The sequence below is a fragment of the Bactrocera oleae genome, chromosome 3 (genome assembly GCF_042242935.1).
Source record: "Bactrocera oleae isolate idBacOlea1 chromosome 3, idBacOlea1, whole genome shotgun sequence".
Classification (NCBI taxonomy): domain Eukaryota; kingdom Metazoa; phylum Arthropoda; class Insecta; order Diptera; family Tephritidae; genus Bactrocera; species Bactrocera oleae.
In genome coordinates, this window is record NC_091537.1 from 59,816,747 (window position 1) to 59,839,162 (window position 22,416).

The 22,416-nt window shown below is 32.3% G+C and overlaps 1 protein-coding gene and 2 long non-coding RNA genes across 8 annotated transcripts in view; 2 read left to right on the forward strand and 1 right to left on the reverse strand.

Moving 5' to 3' along the window:
* DIP-zeta (Dpr-interacting protein zeta) overlaps positions 1-20,210 on the reverse strand; it is a 403,629-nt gene extending 383,419 nt beyond the window's left edge. Inside the window, exons 1-2 of one of the 6 annotated variants that reach the window (XM_070106682.1) lie at positions 19,830-20,210; positions 19,274-19,362 (exon numbers count right to left, since the gene is read on the reverse strand). The gene's annotated coding sequence lies outside the window, so the exon portion shown is untranslated. Of the gene's footprint in view, positions 1-535; positions 638-19,273; positions 19,363-19,634 lie in introns of those variants that run through there. The other 5 variants (XM_070106681.1, XM_070106684.1, XM_070106680.1 and 2 more) reach the window with 5 other exon arrangements.
* Positions 620-2,177, forward strand: LOC118680292 (uncharacterized). Its single transcript, XR_004975800.2, has 3 exons — positions 620-845; positions 1,232-1,278; positions 1,339-2,177. It is a non-coding gene; the product is annotated as an uncharacterized lncRNA (long non-coding RNA).
* Positions 17,626-18,152, forward strand: LOC138855953 (uncharacterized). Its single transcript, XR_011395089.1, has 2 exons — positions 17,626-17,770; positions 17,830-18,152. It is a non-coding gene; the product is annotated as an uncharacterized lncRNA (long non-coding RNA).
* Positions 20,211-22,416: the final 2,206 nt, after the last annotated feature.

Here is a 22,416-nt window from a genome sequence, read left to right on the forward strand (position 1 = left end):
TTTTCTTATGAAAAAAATATACTGAAGAAATGTAATAGTCAAAATTTCTTTTGTGCCGCGTTTTTATGGAATGAATGAATATCGGAGATCGTCGAACTCCTTTCTGCACTGGCGGCCTTCGGCCGCGCTTCAAAAAAATAACCCTGGTCGGTCCAAAACCGGGGTGTTCATAATTCAATCGCGTCAAAATCCTTTTCGCTGCTGTTTGTGCAGAAAGGAGTTTGACGCAATTGAATTATGAACACCCCGGTTTTGGACCGACCAGGTTTGAATTTGGGAATATGCTGTTTTCACGAAATTTTAACCCTTCATATAACTTTTTTGAAGGGTGGCCGACGGCTAAATCCACTGAAATTGAATTTCACAGACTCCCTTCACATACCATCTGCAACCCCAACCCCCTCCGAAGTGGGGGTCATTAAGTACATAATTACCGAAATTTCTAAAGAACATGACAAGAAAAGTAAAATTGTTAATTTTTAAACATTTGAAGTTTATTTTAAAATGTCTATTGTAAGAATTTATTTTACTATACTTTTATTTAAATTCGAAAAGTACGAAACAATGACTTGAACAAAAATAAGATAAGCGCACACTTTTGACGAATGTAATTCTTTTGTGCGGCAGCACTTTTCCGTTATCTATAGCGTCGTGTGTATGTGTGACATGATTAGTACTAAGAATATAAAATAAAAGAATACGCCACTGACTAACAGTCAGTTTTTTCGGGTTAAGCTGTGACATTTCTTACAAAAACAGATTACATTATTCCGCCATGTTGTGACCTATTTCTTGCGAGTTGAGAAGAAGAAGCACAGAAAAGCATACAAGTTGTAAACAAAAACGTAAACACTTTTGTTATTTCGTGAAATTAACTTCATTTCTTAGTTTTCGGTGAAAAAAGTATAGTGAAATAAGTAGAAGAATGTTGCCTGAATATGTTTGGGTCATTCTAGGATGTGACACTATAAATACAGAAACACCCAGGCAAAGTAAAAAACAAACAGAAACCGTCGAAGTGTGCGGTTGTATTTATTTAAATTTATAAGTATAAAATATATTGATTTTTTACAATGAAATGTGCAGTGGCAAGTTACAATAACTATTATGCAAATAAAATAATGAAAACAAGCTTTTTCAGTTTTCCTTTGGATATAAAAGTTGCTAAAAAATTAATAACTTTTTGTTAGAGAAATGAAAAATTTCATCACAAATCTTCTTTAATTTGCAGGGATCATTTTGTGGATGACGAATGGAACCTCAACCAATTTGAAATGGGTCAGTATGTACCTTAATTGTAAATAAGTTGTATTTATTAAAACTTTTTTAATATATTAGGATTTGCGAAAAGACTTAAGCTGAAGCGCGGGGTGGTACCCACAATTCAGGTTCGGTATTACACTAAATATAATTATACATATATAATTATTGTAACAACTTTCGTTGTTGATTTACGTGAGTACCTGCCGGCGACGGCCTTACCTCACGGTGCTCCAAAGCACAACGTAAATTATTGTAACAATATATTTTCACGATTGGTTCGACGTGATGAATGTAAGAGTATCACGTTTAGATTCCCGAGAGCGTTGTCATGCCTATGGACTCGCTATTGCTGTACAAAGTTTTATTATTGACGAAATGACGGAAATGATAACAAATCCTTTTTTTGGAATTATACGCGCTAAGGATGGCCTACATGATCACCCAGATCAACAAGAGTTTAAATACCGCCTTAGATCATATGCAATAGGATGAAATGAAGGCGTTATATCAAATGCGGCTAATGTGGAAGTCGATGATACGCCCGTCTCGCAGCCATCTTTCACTGGTAATTTCTAAATAAAAGTATTATTAATAGTATTTAGAAAAACATTACAATATGTTTTTAATTTTATCAATGGCGACGGTTTGCTTATTTGTGAAAAATATTTGTAAAAACATAAGGAGGAAACATCTAGAACCGATTGCAGCAATAAAGTAAAAAATTGTTCTTCCGGGTTAGAATGTTTTTTAAAATAAGGAAGTTAAACAAAGAATTTGAAGATCCATCCACAAAAGGAAACGTAAATTTAATAAAATAGTTTTAGTAGTATAGATTTAATAATTTTATTTTCATATTTATATAAAAACTATTACTTATGTAAGAATAACAATAAGGAATATATTTATGTACAATAAAAGAAAGCAGATACACCGTAATCACACCTTGTTTTAATCATTCACTCTGTTTGCAAAAGGTTGACGATAGGTTAAAAATATTTATTTACATACATATGTTACAAATATATCTTCGATATAATTTTACAATCATTTCACTACAATTTCATAGATATATATTAGAACTACATTCTATCATTATTGATCAGAACTATTATTATTATACATATGTATTTGTGTGCAATAAAATAAACTCCTTCTTCATTTCAACCATTCACTTAATTGGAAATTATGCAAATATTTTCACACATCATTATTCTATTAAGTTCACATTTTTTAACCAAAACGAATGAATTAAGTATATTTCACGAATTAAAATATGGTTTACTTTTTTGTTTACAATTTACAAGCTATTTGACTGTTTTTCATGCTTCTTCTTCTCAACTCGAAAGAATTACGTCACAAAATGATGGATGGCGTAATTAGTACCTTTGGCATCTTAGTTTATGGAGAATAATAGTATACTTACGTATTTATGACTTCACCATAACCCACTTACACAAAAGACCAACCGTGGAGGTCTACTTAAGTGAATTTCATCTTAAAAATATTCGATATTGCGCATCCACTCAAATTTCAATCAGTACTTAGCTACTTAGGCAAATACATAGACACATAACACATAGCACATAATTTATATTTTCACATCTGTATGTAAGCATAAACAAATTAGCCAGTCCAATTAAGATTTCTTTTTAACATTTAATTTAGTCTTAGACTCATGACGCCTAGTGTATGCATGGTAAATGATCAGCGTGACGAGCTAAGTCGAATTAGCCATGTCCGTCTGTTTGTCCGACTGTGTAGAAATTGTGCATGAGTTGTTGCTTCAGGCAATGGAACAATCTCCAAGAAGTTATTTTGTTTTCATTTATTTTATTTTTTCATTTTCCCATTTGTTGATCATACGCTCTTCTAAGTGTCTTGACTAGTATACTTTTGAAATCCTTTTTTATTATATCTACTATACGCACATACAATATATAATATGACATACTCCCTATTTACTGTGGCATTAGCGTCCTGCACAAAAAAAATGAAATACAACTTGAGAAGATATTGTAATTAAAAATAATAAAATTAAACCGTAAACTAATTTGAGAAGCAAATGCACCAAGTAAATTTCATAAAAAACTCAAGAAGATTCGTGGTCGTATTTTTGTTTTCTACAGACTTAATGACTTAAAACGACATATGTTTCGAACACTGAAAACAAGTGTTCATATGTATTCATTTAATGGCCCAAGTTTCTACCATGCACTTCCTGTTTCTGGAAAGCGCATTCCATGCCTCCGCTCGCCGTATACTTTCTTTATTTGCCGAATCATCTTCCTTGCTTTGTTGTTGGCCCTCCAGAAATTACAAAATATGCTGAACTAAAATTTGAGAGTAAACATCTTCAGGTTATTCCATAAATATATATGTACCTACATACACATACAAAATTTGTGTTTGTCTCTTACCATAAAATTTGTATTAATTCATACTTTATTCTAATTTTAAAAAGTCGTACAGCTTTGACTTTTTCAATTGACTGAAAAATTCGATATTTTTTTAAATAACCGCTATTATGTTTTTTTCAGTTTCTAATCTTCCCGCCATAATAATCACTGTTGTTTGAGATCGAGAAGAAACGAGTTTCGCATCATATTATCAAAAATGCTCAGTTAACTACTGATTGCAGACTTTAATTTCTCACAATTCTTTTTTTCTTTTTTTAGACCGCTGTGTTTCTTCTTCCATTTTAAATATATAATAGTGGCTCGGTAATTTCGAAAAATGGCCCAGAACGTGCACAATTCTTTTTTTCTTTTTTTAGACCGCTGTGTTTCTTCTTCCATTTTAAATATATAATAGTGGCTCGGTAATTTCGAAAAATGGCCCAGAACGTGCGGTCTCTAGATTATTTTCTCTGAGGGTATGTTAAACAAAGGTTTACACCAATCAATTTGCAACGCTCGAGGAACTCGAAGACAATATTCAGCGCACTACAGCACCGGGTCATCGAAAATTGGCGTAATCGGACGAAGATATGCAAACGGAGTTGTGGTGGCCATGTTGTTCGAATCATAAACGGCATAAAGTCTGCATATTAAAAATGTGTGTGATATTTTATGTCATTCAACAGAATCGCAATAATTCGGGAAACTTGTACTTCAGGTAAAACTTTCTGCAAGTCACATTGCTTAGCAATGTCTTAAAAGGTGACGAAGTTATACTAATACTAATAACTCTCGTCAACAAACTACATCGCTGAAAATGTTCATTTTGAGAGGGTAGTTATGCTCAAAGAGAAGTTCCGTTCATTCAAAATCATTTATGATTGACACTTATGTGAAAACTGTCCTCAATGGCAATTAAAAAGAATTTCTAATAGTTTGAACAACTCGATAATTCAAAAGCGATTCTTATATTGGTACTAATAATGTAATTTCTCTAATTTTTTCTTTGGTATTCACCAAACTTCTATATGCAACACAGGAATGATAAAGCATGATTAATGATATCACGAGAATTATATAGCTCAAATTATACAAACTTTCAACATACAACTATTTCTGTATTTAAATAAATAAATATCCTATTAGTAGCTCGTAGATTATTCCTAATGTGCAAAGAGGTTTTAAGATATCAATGGCTTCGTAAGTTCCATAATGATATTTAATTACTACAGATTACAATTAAAAGACATAGCGGAGTAATTGATTTATTTTCAAAGTATTTGAAATTAGGTTAGAATTGGCTATAAGCAAATGAGTAAATTATATTTTAAATAATTGCTCCATAGTTGCACAGTCTACTTGTATATTTGCACAAAAACAAGCAAAGAGAAAGTTGGATTCACCAACCTGGACATCTCAATTCGTGAGCCCAATGAAAGTATTTAGAGAAAAAGTACCTTCGCATTGCCATGAAGTATGCAACAAACGTGCATTCGATAGATTCACTCTAATGAAAATGAATGAAAAGCTCAGAGTTTCATTTCGAGCAAATGTGTTGGTAGGGCGCTGACGCAGTGGCCACTTGACATTGCTGAACTTCTTTCAGACTTTCTGTATTTTTTTTTTTTGGCATGTCGTCTTGCATGCAACGAAAGAATTTTAAATTGCTTGAAATGTTTAAATCTCAAAAACGAATTACCTCGCTCCTTCTTTATTCTACTAACATTTCCCCTTGAAGTTGTTTTTCACTTTACTCAGTTCAGCACATTACCGTCGCATAGTAATGGATATAATCGCCTAATAAGTTGGAGGCAGTTCCATTTCGCTACTCATGTAAATATATGCAAACAAAATAATAAAAGAACCAACGGACAACCCGTTTAAGACGATAGCTCCCTCATCCGAAGTGGTGCCATTACCATGGATATTTAAAATTTTAGCAACGTATTTATCTCACCTCATCAGACGACAAAATGACTCACCCCACCACATCCCTTTACTCAGCTATGTAAAACCTAATCTACACTTAGAAGTGCGTTCAATTGTTTGTCGCGCAAGTAAGGATAAAGACAACATGCCATTGCGAAAATAACTGAGGAAAAAAAAAAAAAAACGATGACAATAGCAAACATCTGCCGCCAAAGCTGACGCAAGTGTAAAGCCGCGCCCGCACCTTAGGCGTTCGATGTACTCATCCAAAACATAGATGGCAACTAGCTAAGCAAAAGTTGTGGAACGCTTCGAGGTGTAGAATGGAATTTTAACTACATATACATTAGTATGTATGAACTACTGTATGCACAGTAACTATATATAGCATTACTTCACTTTATTCTTGGTATTATTTTGATGGTTTTGGGGGCTCAATTAGACTCTTTCGGCAAAACGTTTTCTATTTTTTAGGTTTTTGTGTGTTTATGCCACTTTTGTAATATTTAAACTGTGGCTTAGCTGCTCCACTTTTAAAAATGTGCTGGTCATTAAATTGAAAATTGTTCTTATTATTCATCATCATAATTGTTATTGCTATAGACTTTTGATACCACATACCACGCTCGCTTGATAACTTTATGTGAATTATTTGTAATTTGTTAAGTAGGCATGTCAATGTATTTTCGTCTGAAGTTCGTGTGCGGAAATTAAATATTTGGCAACAGAAATTTCAAACCAGTCTTGCTAGAAGGAAAAATTATAATCGTGATCTCGACGACATTTGGTTTCAACAAGACGGTGCAACTTCCATCGCATCAATCAATGGATTTACTGAGAGAACACTTCGGTGAGCAAATAATTTCACGTTTTGGGCCGGTCGATTGGCCACCTAGATTGGGTGATATGACACCGTTAGACTTTTTCCTGTGGGGATATGTAAAGCCTATGCGGAGCAAAACCTCACGCGTGTCATTCGCCAGTTACCAGTCGAATTGCTCGAACGAGTCTTTGAAAATTGGACTTTACGGATGGAAAATCTAAGACGTAGCCACAGCCAACATTTGAAAGAGATAATATTCAAAATATAAATGCCAAAGATTGTTCTTTCGAATGATAATAAACATTCCCTATTGAATTTAAATGTTCGAGTTTTTTTCTTTAAAAACTAGGAAACATCAAAATGGATCACCGTATATTAGGGATAAGGGGCTTAGACCACGGTCAAGTCCAATTTCATTCATATTTAGCGCTAAACCACATTATGCTTATGAAAACGGCTTAAGGTCAGCTAGAAAATCGGAAATCATTATATTGCATATATTTGGGCCATGAGAAGGTCTGGACTGGTTGCGTAAACATGTAATATTACTCAAGTATATTCAGAAAAATGTTTCCAAGCAGTTTTATGAAGATTATATCTAAGTCTGCAGAAATTAGGAAAATCATTATTGTAGTAAATGGTAGCTAGGGTAATTCGTTATCAACTTTTACTCACTTTCTGCATTAAAGTATAATATATCCAATATAATACGAAAGCTTATTTTTGATATCTTATTTTACGGTATAAAGAAAAATGAAAGTTTACAATCCTTATACTGAGTATATACATAGGTGCTATGGGTAATATTGACTTACTTACTATTATTACTAGAAAAATATATTCTAAAAAGTCAAGTCTAAAATCTATATATTATATATATGGGATAGATAAAGTATTGCCTCGATTTTATGTATTTTTAACATGAGAGTACACTCTTATTAGGAAAAGACTAATATAATATATCTAAGAGATTGACCGGTTTTCGCTGAAAAGTCATAAATATGCACTAAGGTTCACATATTCGGTATCTGAAGGCTTAAACCGTTATGATTCGATGATAACCTATTTTAAACTGAAGATAGCATATCATAAAGGCACAATGTTACTGCAAAGGTGCATCTCAATATGTACTTTGATGCTTGATACAAATAAGGTAAAATGGAGGAATTATATGAAATTTAAAATTGCGTTATACGAGAAGTAGGCGTGATTATGGTCCGAGTAAAGTTATGTATCGAATTTGGTTGGAAGGTCCTGAGATATAGAATTTTACCTAAAAGTGGGAGGTGCCACGCTCATTGTTCAATTTTAATACTAGCTCCTAGGAAGCCCTTCCATATCATCTTGTTTGTAAAATTTAACGCGTCTGACGTATTTTTTTCTTGAGTGATCGCACTTTTACTAATTTTCAACATAACCGTTATATAGCGAGTGGGCGTGGTTCTTATTCGATTTCACCCATTTTCATACTATCGAAGGGTTTATTGATTATTTTATATTATTTTCTGTTATTTGATACTATTGATATTTCTATTATTTGAAATTATTTTCTGAACGAACTTGGCCGATTTAATGTTAACGGTTTGGAAGATACATATCTACATATATGTACATGGCTTAGTCGACTCAGCTCGTCATGGAACAGCTCATGGCTGATCATTTATACAGTTACAAATTGTGTAGTAAACTTAATAAGTATACCCTGTTCAGAATATAAGAATGGAAGAATACTCGTATTATTTGAGCTGCTCAGCAGTTGTTTATTTAAATTTTTCGTCCTTTAATACTTTAACATTTCTGAAAATTTAAACTAGATATACATATATATAGGAATTCCACGATTTCTTTAACGCATGAAATTTCGAAACACACTAATGTCCAAGTACACATACGCATGTACATATAGGTACATTACATAATGGTAGATTTGCAGGCCTTATGTAGCAGGCTGCTAATTTGATCGATGATATGGAGAAAATGGTGGTACACAAACATATGTATACACATATGTGTGTGTGTGTGTATATATAGGTATGTATATACATAAAATTTACTCTTGGGTCATGTTTGATTGAAAAGGTAATTCATTAAAAGTCAATTATCTTAAATCACACGCTGTATATAATCCTGCATGTAGCGTTATGTTTTTATGAAAATACGTTCATATTATGTAACTATATAGCGGTACTTCTACAACGCCATTTAACAATTGAAACTAATGTAATCAATTTATCAAACATTTTATATATGAAAATTCGTATATAAAGTTATTGTAAATAATAAAATTGAAACGCAATTGATAGTAACACCAATCTTATGAATTCCAGCTCTAGCTAGTTAAAACCGATTTTAAAGTTCATCAAAATATTGAACACATTGAATTTTAATAATTTAATATACTTCTAATATGAAACCAAGTAAGGAAAAACTATATTATTGTGGGGACAAAATAATCTAATTTAATAAAATTAAAAAAATTTTATTTTTCAATGAAGAGTTATAATAATTAATGGCGTCGAAATATTTCCAAGTGCTTTTTATTAATATGGCGTATTAATTATTAATTTTTTATTAGCCAAATTTTTCACACCCTTAATTATTACACACATGTATTCCCCCCGCGGGTAGGGGTAAGAATTTACCCGCAGTAAGGCATGCCTGTCGTAAAAGGCGACTAAAAGCCAAATGCACTATGACTGTTAATTTATTTTGCCCAGAATTATCAGCATAGTAAATGATGTCAGAAATAATGCTATAATACTCAGCTTGAACTGATATTATAGACTTTAAATGAAATCTCAAATAAAAAAGACATTTGAAGTTCAAGCGGCAAATGTCACCAGTCATTGAGTAATGGGTTGCTCAACTGGCAGTAGTTTCGGCTACACAGTCTTACCGGAGACTTTCTGGTACACCGGGAAGCAGAAAGCCCTTGGAATTCGGTCCAATCTGCTCATTGGGTTATGGCCCCTTTGGGGAGATTCGTGGTGGATGTGGTTGAAACCTAAATGCAGGAAGAACTGAAAATTTAGCCTAACTGTTTTTTTCAGTTATAAAAAGAAGTTGCAAAAAGCAACTGGGTTTCGTACCCGAAAACGGAAGAGGTTTTAGGTCGGCCTCGAATCTTATCGTATCAACGCATTGAATTGAGACGTTGTGCTTTGGAGCACCGTGAGGTAAGGCCGTCGCCGGCAGGTACTCACTTAAATCAACAACGAAAGTTACACACATGTATCCTTCCTTTATATATATATATTTATTTTATAATCGACACAAAATGCTGTATTCAACCAAAAGAAAGGTAATAACGGGTATACAAAAGCTAAGCAAAAGTGTAAACAGATTTCACCAACTTCTTTTACAAAATTATACTACTCAAAATATGAACGATTAGTAAAGCTTGGACATATTTTTCTCCGTTAAGATATCCTACATACTAACCGCTATACATAAAATACTGAATTAAGCAAGGGCTAAGTACGGGTGTAGTCAGGGCCGGCCCGCCCATATAGACAAGTTAGACAATTGCCTAGGGCGAAACAATTTTAGAGCGTCATTTTGACTAAATTTCAAATTTTATTTATTTAAATCAAATATAAAATGAAAATTTACAAAATTATTTGATTTATTTCATTTGTGTATAATATACAAAAATAATAGTTTTTTATTTTAGCTTTCTAATATAAATTATAAACAACAACGGGAGTATTGTTAATTACCTGAATAATTTTGAAAAATTATACATTTTTTTGTTAAGGCAAAATAGGCTTAGAAGGGGCAAAGAATTTGTCATTTGCCTAGGGCGGTATATTCCTCGGGCCGGTCCTACCGGCCTTCACATTATAAACTGTCTCAGTTTTCAAAAGTGAAAGAAGTGGAATAATTTTCGGATGTCTGTAAATTTTTATATAAAACATGTTTCATATGAGTTCAACATTCATTATTAGATAAAATGCTCAATCGACTGCAATCGTTTTATAACGCTTTTATTAGCTTAACCTGTATGTTTATAAGTTTTTTCTGGGTACGCGATAACTTAAGTATTGATTGAGATATCTTGATTAAAATTGCTACATATGTATGCTTCTTAGCACCCAAGAGAGGTCGGTATTGCAGATGGGTGTAATCGAAGAACTGCCACGCCCACAAAACACCATTAAAAGAAAACCTAAAAAGGGCCATAACTAAGCACTGATAGCAAATTGTAATTAGGTTCAGAGGATAGCAGTAACAAGGAACACCTATTGGCCGAAAGTTTTATAAAAGTGGGAGTAGCTCCGCCCCCTAAATAGTTTAATGAAAATATCTTCCCAACCGCTGAAGCTAACTCAAGCAAGTATTTTAAGCACTCTTCCGTTCGCTGTGAAAATGGGTAAAATCAGATAATAACCGCACCCACTCCCTACTAAAAGTGCGATAACTCACTGAATAAATTCACAAATTTCACAAACGTAGGTTTCATTAGGATATCTCACAAATTGAATGGTATTTTCGGTAAAATCTCTATCGTCACAGCTTCTTACATTCGACATCTGGAGGCTTGAACCAGAGAACTCAGAGTAATGAGATGGTGCAGGTTCGACAGCGAACATTTGTAAAATTTTATCGGAGAGTTCACCACATACGCAATAAAACAAATAACATTTCTCGCTTTTATAACAGCGGTGAATCTTTACAGGTATAGCTCTCTTAACATTCCCAAAAGTGAATATTGAAGAGAATATAATATGTCTGCCAAACTGGGAATATTGATATGCCATTTGAAATATATTCCCTTTTATTAAACTATTATTTATTATTTTTTAAATTATATTATGTTAATTCATTTTTACTTTATTATGAGAAATATATCAAAATATTGTGCTATTAAATTATTACTAATAAAGTATTTTGATATATTTCTTAAATTAATTCATGTACTTGACACCATTATGGAGTCATAAAAGTTGTGTTTAGCCGTCGGCATTTGCATATCATGTGTACATGTAAAATATGAAAGAAAATTTTTTGTAAATTTGTCTGCAAACAACATATGTATGTAGATATGTACACTCATTACTTCATGAGAAATCTCCGTTGACACGGTCAACCAATGATCGAAGCTCACGTTTTTTGCTTTTATAAAAATAAAAATATAAAATAAAATAAAATATTTTAGAATTTTAGAATTGTAAAATATTTTAAATCGACAAATGCTTTGTTGCCACTTTTGTCACTTATTTCTGAGTTTTGTGGGCTTGCAGGGTTGTCACATTTCCCTTCTAGAGGGAACATAAAAAAGTTGTTCAATTTATGATTTCTAGCTTTTACCATCGTTGCGCTTGTAAGCAAACGCATGCTCGGGGAGACGAGTAAAGCGTTTGCTTTTATTAATGAAACGACTTAGCTTATTGCAAGTGCGCCAGCGTTCATGAATGAAAATGTTGTTTTTGTGTGATTTACTGCAAATTTAGGATTTGGCTGACATATAGATTTCTGACTCTGCTCGTGCTATTTGAGACAATTGTTGTTTTTGTATAACGATGTTTGTATTTTTCCTATTGGCTGACATATATACATTTGTACGCTTATATGTTTATAGATTTGTGTATGCACTACTTATTTTGCAATCTCATACGCATATTTTTACATACATACTTACATATGAGCAGTGCGCGCACATGTTTTTATTGATAAGTGATAATATCAAAGATTCAATTTCTGAATGGGAATTAGAAAATTATTAAAAAAGTAAAATATATATTTTTTGCATAATCTTTCGCATTTTATCATGCCTCATTTGTGCAAAAAAAATCATATTTTATAAATTTTTATCATAAAAATCGTTTATATGACAAAAAATAGTCATGCATATGTGAAGTGGCATTTGTATTTTTTGTTTAAAGTAGTTCATTTTTCTCTTTATGTTGGTAGATACGTATTTTGTCAGAGATTATAAATTCTCATTTCTGTTAAATAACAGCAAATACTACAAAAAATGGTGAACTCCCTGATCGGAATTTTTCAGCTCTGTTAGCCATCCAAGCGAGCATCATACAAAATTCAATTTGCACCTTCTCGTTCTTCTAAGTTCTCTGGTCTAATAATGTTGATGACTCTTTTGTTGGCGAACCATCGCACTTTCAACATAACAGTAATATGAATGGGCGTGGTTATTTCCTATATTCTTACATTACCAGGTGTATTTTGATGTAAGAAATAATGAACATGGAAGACCACCAAAAAAGTTTGAAATCGGCGAACTGCAAGCAATATTGAAGATGATATTTTTAGTCAAAAGCAAATGGCGGCCGTGTTAAATGTTGCGCAACAAAGTGCAAGCTATGGGAAAGATCCAAAAGTGTGGAAAATGGGTGCTACATGAATTCAATGAAAGATGGAGAAAATCTTGAGTTAATCCGGGACAACCATCAACATCGACTGCAAAAACAGATCGATTCGGTAAGAAGACAATGCTCTGTGCTTGGTGGGATCAGAAGGGTGTGGTATATCATGAGCAGCAATTAAACGACCCTCTTAAAATGACATTGTGTTTGTGCGTTTACTGCGTGACAAAGCGAATCAACGATCAAAAATAATCAAACTGTTTGCAGAAGTCGAATGAACGGGTTTATTATTATTATTTAATGTTGAGTGGCACGTACGCTTTCACGCAAAATCTACTTAACCGATGATCATGAAACTTTGTACACATACTCTTGGAGGTGTCAGAATGAACATAGGATATTTTTTATTTAATAAAAAACATTATGTTTTAAATAAAATAAAGACAGTTTTTTGTCAGTAAAACCTCTTAATCTGGCTACTTTAACGCCATCTAGCATTCCAGAAATGAGACTTAAGACTGAATACTATAATAGCATCACAATCAATTGAACTATAATTACCATTGAATCTTGCACAGGAAGATTCGCCCATTTGTAATTTCAGTAAAAATAGTTCTAGAGGTAGGATGCTGTGAGAATGTAAGCTTTTAGTGTGGAATGAATGTACAATATCTCACAAGAAGGCTATATAAGCTTTAAACCGGGTCTGCAGGACCTGCGAGGTAGTACAGATATAATGAGAGGAATGGTACTTTTATTGGTTGGTGATTTTTGTCAAACCCTTCCTTAAAATCATCAATCTTACGGTCTAGAGTTGAAGAACTCAGTCTAAAAACGAATATGAGAGTGCATCTTCATAATGACGTGGATTTAGGACTTTATGCTGAAATGTTATTGAAAATTGGTGATGGTTGTTTAGATGTTGATTCTGAAAGTTATGTATCACTTTCAAGAGAATATTGTAATTTAGTAGAAAATGATGTGGATCTCATTGCTCACGTTTTTCCCAAATTGCAACAAAATTTGAGTAATGATCAGTGTCTGTGCGCCAGAGCAATATTAGTAACAAAAAATTAAGTTGTTAATAAAATCAACAATGACATTTTAAAAGAGGTGGAAGGGGAAATGATGGAATATTTATCAATGGATACAGAATTAAGAAACTCATATCCTGTGGAGTTTTTAAATTCCCTTGAACTAACAGAATATGCTTGGCGTCTACTATTTTAACAGGTGTCGGTAAAGGAAAAAGTGTGTTCATACTTCGGATTCCAATTATTCTCACTGACCTTCCATTCCAATTTAAAATAGTTCAGTTTTCCATTAAGGTTAGCTTTGCGTTAACTATAAACAAAGCACAAGGACAGACATTACAGGTAACAGGAGTGCATTTAGCAAAGTCATGCTTTTTTCATGGTCAACTATATGTAGCCTGTTCGCGTGAGTCTAATGCCCGGAAAGCAATAAAAATATATTCTTTCTATTGATCCGTTTATACTATAAAGATCTCCAATACTTATTTGATGGATTCAATGCGATCGATGCCGCGAATAAAAGCTAGTTAGATTATAATTAGACATGTTGGTATTTAAAAAAAGACACATTATGATATTTTTTCAAGTAAGAATTAAAAAAATTAATACATAAATTGGGCGCTTCCACCCACACTAACCAATTCAGTCAACTACTGATTGCAGACCATTGTACAAATCTACAAGTAACCAATCCTAAGATTTTCACTAATACACAACCAAAAAAGTCCCACTTGGTACGGGTTGCCAGCCAATATTCTACTACTAAAACGTCCAAAGACACAAATTTGCTATAGTGTGTTGCCGTGTTATGTTTTAAAATTTATAACTTTAAGAATGTTTTTATTACATATTCAAATATTTTTCGCGTTTTTTAATTCCTAAAGATAAAATTTAGATAGTATTGTATTATTTAAATTATTATTTATTGTATTGAAATATTATTAAATGTTTCCAATTTTATCAAATATATTATTGTGTAACGGTAATTTAGAATATTTTGTAAATATTATTTTATATTTATTTTTAGTTTTTTTTTATATTTATTTTTGTTTTTGTTAAAATTAATACAAGTAGATTGTTTTCACTTATATTTGTTCATGAATAAAATTGAATTGTATATGATTTTTATATATTTATTTTCGTTTTTGTTCAAATCAAGTTGAATATTTCAACTTATATTGTTAATGTAATTAATATTCATGACCCTGATTCATGTACCTGTTTTTATGTATATATCTTTTCGAGTTATAATTGTTATGAAAAGAAGATTGTTTTAGAACTGTATATATTATATGGGTGAAGAAAAAATATCGGTAACGCGCTTATATTGCAACCTCGGAGGTGGTGATGAAAAGCAATAAATATATAATAATCTTTTGTTTCGAAAATATTCTTGAAAGTTTTCATTAATATTCTCCATTACAAATACATGTTCACAAACAAGTTGTTAAACTACAATACATTCCTTTTATTTACATCTCTGTGTCAAAAAAAGCAGATTCGATCAGGTGATCACGGCTGTTTCACACACAACAACGAAAACAGCTGATTCGTTGGTTACTAGTAGGCTTATACAATGTTGCAGACTGATTTCACTGTCGCTTTGTCCTATCGTAAGTGCTCGTTTTATGCTTCAAACAGTCATCGACATTCCTCCCTTCCCTACTTACCGCCTGTATCAAACCAAATTTGTCAAAAGATATGCCCGTAGTTGCAACGCAGAAATCAGTTGTTCTCTTTTGTTTTCATTTCACCAATGTTTCCATTGTTCTATTTGTATGCACGATTTTTCACACATTTAGTTTTTTAGTTATGATTTTTCATAATGTAAAAGCTCAAAACTAAAATCCAACTACTTTAAATAGTTTACGTGTTTAAAAATAAATGTATTCGACCGTGATTTTGAGTTATTTTAAGAATATTTCAAATATATTTAAGTTTATTTTTTTAATTACTACAAAATATCGAGATTGGCAACCCTGCGTTGCAAAAGATTTTTCCAGATCCAATTTTCGCGGATATCCTACAGTACGGTCTGTAGAAGCGGACGGTAGAAGGAGTTCATTTACATTGCGTTCTCATAAGATAGGTCGTATCAGATGATTCACGTTTTTGCGTCAGTGACTGTTTGAAGCATTACGCCCTTCGTATGTTTGTGTTAGTGACAATCCGTGTGTATACGTATTCGATCACTTACGCTATTTTGACACATGCTAAGGTTTTGCCCATCCCTGATCATGAGCTTCTAAAACCTGGTTAAGCTATTAATTCTAATCGCTATAGAGAACAACCAAGGCCGGTTCATACAAATAAGCTGATACCATGTAGTACTTAAACTCAAACCCTAAGAATCATAAAATTTCTGTTAAAGAAATTTTGCGTTATCTGACGTTCTAACCGGTAATGTTTTCTTGAAATTTCTGACATTATTAGAGCTTAAAAATAAAAATAAAATACACCACTTGTAAACTTACGTACGCTCAACTAATATGGATTCGACTTGTTATTGATTGTTTCCGAAATAGAAAAATAATAATTTCTTCGAAAGATATCTCATATTTGACGATATTAAGGAATTGTTTTAAGTGTTAAGGCTTAAGCCAATTTAAAACAGAAATTCCAATAAGTAAACTGAATTCACATACATTGGAAGCCTTTTCGAAATCCGAAGCATCATAATCATAAGCCGTCTTTATCTAGAGGCGCTTATACCTACGGTAAATATTAAGTCGAACTTTTCTGCTCAGTCCCATCCCCGCTTTATGTAAATGTCAAACTGATGCATCCTGGGTCTTTGTTTTTTGGCAAAAAAAAAATATTTTTTTTACATTACGACAGAAACTACAAAAATGGATCTCTAGAAAAAATATTAAGTTATAGAATTTGGTTCTAACTCTTTTTCTCTCCTCACTAAGTCATTTTAAACGCATGCCCAAATAAAAAATATGTACCTAATTTTATAGGTGTTTTTATTTATGTCAAAAATCTTTTCAACGATTGAATATGAAACATAATTTTTAGTATATAATATAACGATGCTAAGTTTATATATAGTTATTTAAAAAAAAATTATATATTATAGGAATTCTCTAATAAATAAAAAACAACAAGTATGGAAGTGCTAAAGTGTGTAACTGAATATTTTATACTCTCGCAATTTTCAAAGATCAAAAACGCGGATATATTTGAAGGTATTGGCAATATGTATTAAATATTAAAAAGTGTTCCGTAATAATTCAACATTCATCATTTGACGAAACTGTGATTGGATAATAATCATATGTGGTTGTTAGGTTGTTTTACAGGTAATTCACTAAGTTTCACCTTGCCTCGTGTCCGGTCTATCTATGAGGTTTTTTAATGAAAGTCACAGAGCATTTTTTACAGGTAATAATATGCCGTCATGCCACAAATCACTTTCAATTATGTTAAATTTATTAATTTGGTTGAGTTTATATCTCAGTTAAGTTAATTAGGTTGGTTTTAAACATATATATTGAACATATACATATATTGAATTCACATAAAACTTTTACTTCGTTTTGCGTCATACATTTATTTTGACAGAAAAGTTCGATGTACGCTTTTGTATTAGTACGTTGATACAAAAAGTTTTCGACGCGAATACAAGCAAAATGTTGGGCATCTTTTTACGCTTTGCCAATCGCCGACTGTTGATTGTTATTGTTATTAAAGAGAAACACAGAGAGCAAAGCGTTCATTGTGGCACACCCTTTGGTTTCTTCGCTTCGTTGTTTCAGTATGAACTGTCACACAAAGCGAGGAAAACTGTATGTGAATGGGCCCTCTTAAGACTTTCCAAAAAGCATTCAACATTGGCGGTTTTTGTCAATAAAAAATTCACATCGCTCAATATTATATTTATTAAAAGAAAATATTTTAATGTCATATTTCGTTATAAAACTCGTTTGATTTTAAATAATTTCCATTTACTAGGAAATATGAACCCATATTTTGATTTGGGAAGTCGATTGCCAGGTGAATTCAGATGCATTGCTTTTAATTTTTTTATTTGATTACATTTTTTCTCTTTGTAGTGTCTAAATCATCTGTGAAAATGTGATAAATTTCCTTATTGACAAACAGATGTCAAATCTGTGATTAGGTGTCGGTCGGAACATCGTATAGGTTAAAAATGATTACATTACACCAGATTGTTACGATGAACCGGCACCTACTCATATCTATTCAATTTTATCACGGACTCTTCGTAACAACTCGGTACTTTTAAAACTGTGTTGATGAACCGGCATATGTTCAAAAACGGTGACAGCAAGAATACAAAAACAAAATTTACATGTACTTTTTTCATAAAAGGTTGTATCACGAAAATTAAAATAAAAGTAATTTGCGGCCGAGATCTTTGTACTTGTATGTCTTCCCACAAATATTTTTAACAGTTTCTACAATAGGTTACATGTCCCAGACGTTCACTTTTATAAAATAGATTGTAATATAACCTAAATGTTTGTTCAATATAATTATGGTGGTGCCAACCTAATTTTCAAAGTATACATTGGAGTATGTGTGTAAAAATCGATCGTTGGATCGTATTTGATAGCTAAACATACAAGGCGAGTTGTGACATACGACCATTGAGGTTATTGCAGTTGTTCAGTTTTTGTCAATTCTTTATGGATTATAAACCAAATTTCGTACCAACACTAACCGAGTGGATGTCTTAAATAAAAATAAATGGTAAGTATGTATTTCATGTACCCAAAAATTCACAAAAAGATATTTTAGTAACCGTTAAAAATATCACAATAAAAATATCAGTTCGATATATTACATTTAATAATATTTGACTCTGACGCCACCTAGCGGTAATTTCCCTTTCCTTTCCTTACAAATCGGATGAACAGCATTGCGGCACAATCAAAATGAAAAACAAGGTTAAGGTTGGTAAATTATAATTTAAAAAAGGCGACAAATACTTTTAAATTAATATATTTCTGCCAAGTATATGACATTATTCTTTTATTTGATAATATGCGTTAATTAAAAGCCTATAAAAAGACGATAACCCGGCCTTTGTTGTATGATTGCATATGATTTAAAATTTTCCATAAGAGGCGTGTCAGTATCTACTTTTGCTGCCTTTCAAACTGCCGAAATCTTACTGTATAACTTCCTAATAACCTTCTCTAAACCCATCAAACTGCGTGGTATATATCTGATATGAAAAAAACTTCTGGGAAAATCATACTTTGGACCCTTGTGTTGTCGTACATACACATAACTACAAAGGTAAGGTAAGATAATTTCAAACAACGTTGGTTTAAACCATATACTGTGGCGCCTCTTTTGATATCCTCATTATATTTCGTATTTTTATAATTATCTAATTTAGTGTAGGATAAGCATATAATAATACATTATATTAATTAGGTAAAAGATAATTAAAAAGTTAGTTAATGCAAAATTATATTAATTATATGGTATATTAAGTTTCGTAATATTCACATAAAATGTAGTTACATTTCACGGGTTTCGGTATTAGTATAGTATTTGCCAAATCCTCTACAATGATAATAATAATTAATTGATTAGATCCAAGCGTTGAAGCCCTTAAAGAAAAACATATTATGTGAGCAGTAAGTTCCAAAAATTGGTTAATAAAAGTTTATGTCAATCATACTTTGATTTAACTAACTTTACATAAGTTTTGGATTCGTAATAATTGTGTAAAAGTTCGCCATAATTGTGTTTTATATAATTTTTTTTAAAGCTTTAAGCAATTATTTGTGTTCAGTTAATATAAACAGAAAGATTTTTTTTTAAATTTTGCATGGTTTAAATTAGCGAGCCTAAATTAATTTAAAATTTTTAATAGTTTTACCGTTTTATTTTTTAATTGTTTTTGTATGTGTTTTTACTCCTCTGAACATCTGAACATGCAATTAAAAACAATCACAAACGCATATTTTCTTCTTTAAGGTTTTATGTTCTTCTCACTATATGGTTTATTGTTATTATTATTTTTATTATATTGTATTTAAGTTTGAAATAATTAATTGTAATATTTAGAACAGACCATGTAAACTCAATATTCGGAGTACTACCGAACTAAGCAAGCAAATGTCGAAGCCTAAGCTTCACGCACTAAACACTCGCGTCCAATTCGTGCAGAATCCTTTGTGCAACTGAATACGAAGCTACTCAAAACAGAACATCAGGATATGTTGCGACAATTCCTGTATAGGCCGACACAAATTGGCCAAAACTAACAACAACCACGGTGGTAAGCAAAAACCGAATATATCGGAATGCAATTTAAAAGTACGAAGACGATGTGCCACCGCCAACCAGCGCAACGTACAGCTATACAACAACACGATTGTGCCACTTATACATATGATACAAAAATAACAGCAACAACGTTAACTGGAACCGAACAATGGAACGAAGCAGTTGGTAAACCCGAGATGTGCACGAAAGTCAAAACAAAAGTAAAGGCAGAAGTATAGCAATATCAATGGGAGTAAATGTGTTTACGACGCTAAACCCGAATGGCGAATATTATTATTACTGTTGGATAGCTGCGCCGGAGCTGCCGACTAGAGCTATGTATGTTATTGCTCGTGTTCGCTTTCGCATTGGAGGTCTCTTCGGCAGAAAGAGCGACAAAACGCAGTATGGAGCAAGTGGGTGGTCTATGTTTCTAGCTGGCTAAAGTTCGCCCATAAGTATTGTCGGATGCCTGGTGCCGGCTTTATTGCCGACATTGGTGCTAGATTGGGAGCGAGAGACCACAACATACCGCAAACACGCGTCAAAAACGTAACAACACGGTCGACACAATCAAACATCCATATGTACACATGTTAGAGTTGGTTCAAAGTTTGGGTTGGAGCCCGCACAGTATGAAGGAATGCGTCCGGACACAAGTACATTATCATTGAAGGAGGGTGATAAAAGACTGCGTTGATCACACATGTTCCATCGAACTTAAACTAATGCTGGCTCGAACAGCTGTTTGCAACAATTACATATTTTGTGAGCAAAGACTATACCATATATACATCAAACAACAAATACTTATCTAATATAATATAAGTATAAATTTGTACACTATATATGTATGTATATAGAAAGCTAACAGTAATTTAGTATGCATATGCATCATACGGAAATAAATAACGCTACACTTTCGCTGTATAAAAAAAGTACACCGAATTGTTCGCTGCCAGGGCCTACTCACTAGTACTACTGATTACGAGCGAATAATTTCAATCCTTCTTGTTTGTGACATCTTAAACTAACGAGATAGATGCGTATACAAGAATGTAATCAGTAAGATAAGGATAATGACAAATTTACTACGTAGAGTTCATAAAGTGAAGATATAGGCAAAATTGTCCATTTAATTTTTCACTTTATTTATTTTATCATTCAATCTTAATAAACGCAAATTTTGTGCCACATCTCTATATAGAAAATTTCCTCACATGTGTTGAGTGAATATGTATCTATGGTACATATAAAGTTAAATTTCCTCAAAAACTGAGAATATTTGAATCGAAATTTAAATAAGGCTAATACTATTTCCGAATAACACATACCTGTACATACATATGTAGTGTGTTCTCGTATATATACTTATGTACATGTCGCTCTCAAAAGTATGTGTAGGAGTTTGCAGTTAATGTTTTTGCAACAGAGTTTGCTCTTTAAAGACAATTCACATGGGAAAACTAATGCATAAATTGAGACCCAATTCAATTCATACCCATTCACATTTCACTTTTAAGCACCCAAAGCAGGAAAATATATTTACTCGTTTGTTATGTTACTTTGAGTAGAGATAAATGAAGCAAAAAATTTGCATTGGGAACCACACCTAGCGATTGTGCGAAAGTTAACTGACAATCCGCAGACAAATACCAGGACAATAGGTATGTATAAATTTATGTTTTCCACAGCAGCCGTGTGAATTCAACATTTGCCAGGTGTAGCTGTGTGCAAACGAAAAAAAAATAGCAAAAAATCGATTCCAGGAAAACTTTGCTATTTAGTATGCCGAACTTGTTATCCCTCAATGCAATGCTACTTTACAAGTTAGTGCTGAAGATATTAGAGACTTTAATCGATTTAAACATAGGAAAGTTCTTAAATTGTATAAAAGGGGGAATGTTTAGAATAGGTGTTTATAAGCATTTCATTATGACTTAAGGAATAAAATTTGATTAATCTTGATTTGTAAAATTTAAAATCTTTGTTTTTTTAATTAACTCGAATTACCATTATTAAAGAGTCAGCTCAAATTTCAGGGATATACATTTTTAACATATATACTAGAACTCTGGTTTGGGTTGATCTCATCACCTATCAGTCTCAATTTATTTCCTCAATTATAGAAAAAATTTATTTTCTATCATAATGCCAGGAACGAGGAATTAAAAATCGCATCGATCTTTTAAAAGTAGATAAATGGTAATTTATTATAATTACTACAGTGATAATTCTTTGATGCTAATATCGCAAAAAATTCTCTTAATGCATTAAATGCTAAAATAGGTTTATTCTAGGTAACCAAGAGCAAATGCAATTAAAAATATAAACAAGTTAGGAAGAACTTTGTTTGGGTGCCGCCCAAATAGTTATATTCTCACAATTTTGAG